Source organism: Triticum dicoccoides, chromosome 3A, assembly GCF_002162155.2.
Source record: "Triticum dicoccoides isolate Atlit2015 ecotype Zavitan chromosome 3A, WEW_v2.0, whole genome shotgun sequence".
NCBI lineage: Eukaryota > Viridiplantae > Streptophyta > Magnoliopsida > Poales > Poaceae > Triticum > Triticum dicoccoides.
Genome location: NC_041384.1, coordinates 123,529,702 through 123,531,356, shown reverse-complemented (window position 1 = coordinate 123,531,356; position 1,655 = coordinate 123,529,702).

Here is a 1,655-nt window from a genome sequence, read left to right as displayed (position 1 = left end):
CACGGCTATTCGAATAGATTAACTTCCCTGCAGGGGTGCACCAACTTACCCAACACGCTTGATCCCATTTGGCCGGACACACTTTCCTGGGTCATGCCCGGCCTCGGAAGATCAACACGTCGCAGCCCCACCTAGGCACAACAGAGAGGCCAGCATGCCGGTCTAAACCTAAGTGCGCAGGGGTCTGGGCCCATCGCCCTGAGCACACCTGCACGTTGCGTGGGCGGCCGAAAGCAGACCTAGCCTAGTGGCGTTCCAGTCCAATTCGGCGCGCGCCGCTCCGTCGCTGACGTCTGAAGTGCTTCGGCTGCTACCACGACGCCGGGATACCCATAACTACTCCCACGTAGATGGTTAGTGCATATAGGCTCGTAGCCGACTCAGATCAAATACCAAGATCTCGTTAAGCGTGTTAAGTATCCGCGAACGCCGAACAGGGCCAGGCCTACCTCTCTCCTAGGTGGTCTCAACCTGCCCTGTCGCTCCGCCACAAGTAACAGTCGGGGGCCGTCGGGAACCCAGGCCCACCTCTACCGGGATGGAGCCACCTGTCCTTTCGGCCCCCCATCTCCGAACAGTATCACAGGTAATGTAACAGTGTAAAGTATATAGTATATGCCCGTGATCACTTCCCGAAGTGATCACAGCCCAGTAGTATAGCATGGCAGACGGACAAGAATGTAGGGCCACTGATGGAACACTAGCATCCTATACTAAGCAGTAGGATAGCAGATAAAGGTAACAACAGTAGTAGCAAGGACAGGCCATGCAGCAGTATAGGATTAACTGAAAACAGTAACATGCTACACTACTCTAATACAAGCAGTATAGAGTAGAATAGGCGATATCTGGTGATCAAGGGGGGGCTTGCCTGGTTGCTCTGGCAAGAGAGAGGGGTCGTCAACACCGTAGTCGATCACAGGGGGTACCGGCAGCGGCCTCGGGGTCTACCGGAAAAAGTAACGGAGGGGGAACATAATAAATAACAGAGCAATCAAAGCATAACATGACAAATGCGGTGCTAGAGGTGATCTAACGCAGGGATAGGTGATACCGGTGAAGGGGGAAAACATCCGGGAAAATATCCCCGGTGTTTCGCGTTTTCTGGCAGAGGAGCCGGAGGGGGAAAGTTGCGAGTTCGATAGGTTAGGGGGGGGGGTGTCAGACGAACGGGTTACGTATCCGAAATCGTCTCGTCGTTCTGAGCAACTTTCATGTTGAAAATATTTTAATCCGAGTTACGGATTAAAAGGTATGGTTTTCTAAGGATTTTATTAATTTCTGAAATTTAATTAATTATTCAATTAATTCAGAAAATGGATATATGACATCATCATGATGTCATGCTGACGTCAGCAGTCAGCGTTGACCGTTGACCTGGTCAACCTGACATGTGGGTCCCGTGGGTCCCACCTATCATACACTGTTAGGTTTATTTAGGGTTTAGATTAATCCTAATTACAGTTTAATTAAAATTAACTAGTTAATTCAATTAATTAAACCGGATTAATTAACTTAATTAATTACTTAATCAATTAATTAATTAATAATTAATTTTATTAAATCATTTTTATTTTTATTAATTATATTTATTTTATTTTATTATATTTTTTTCTTTTTTTTCTTTTCCAAAGAAAAACGTTTTGGGGCGGGGC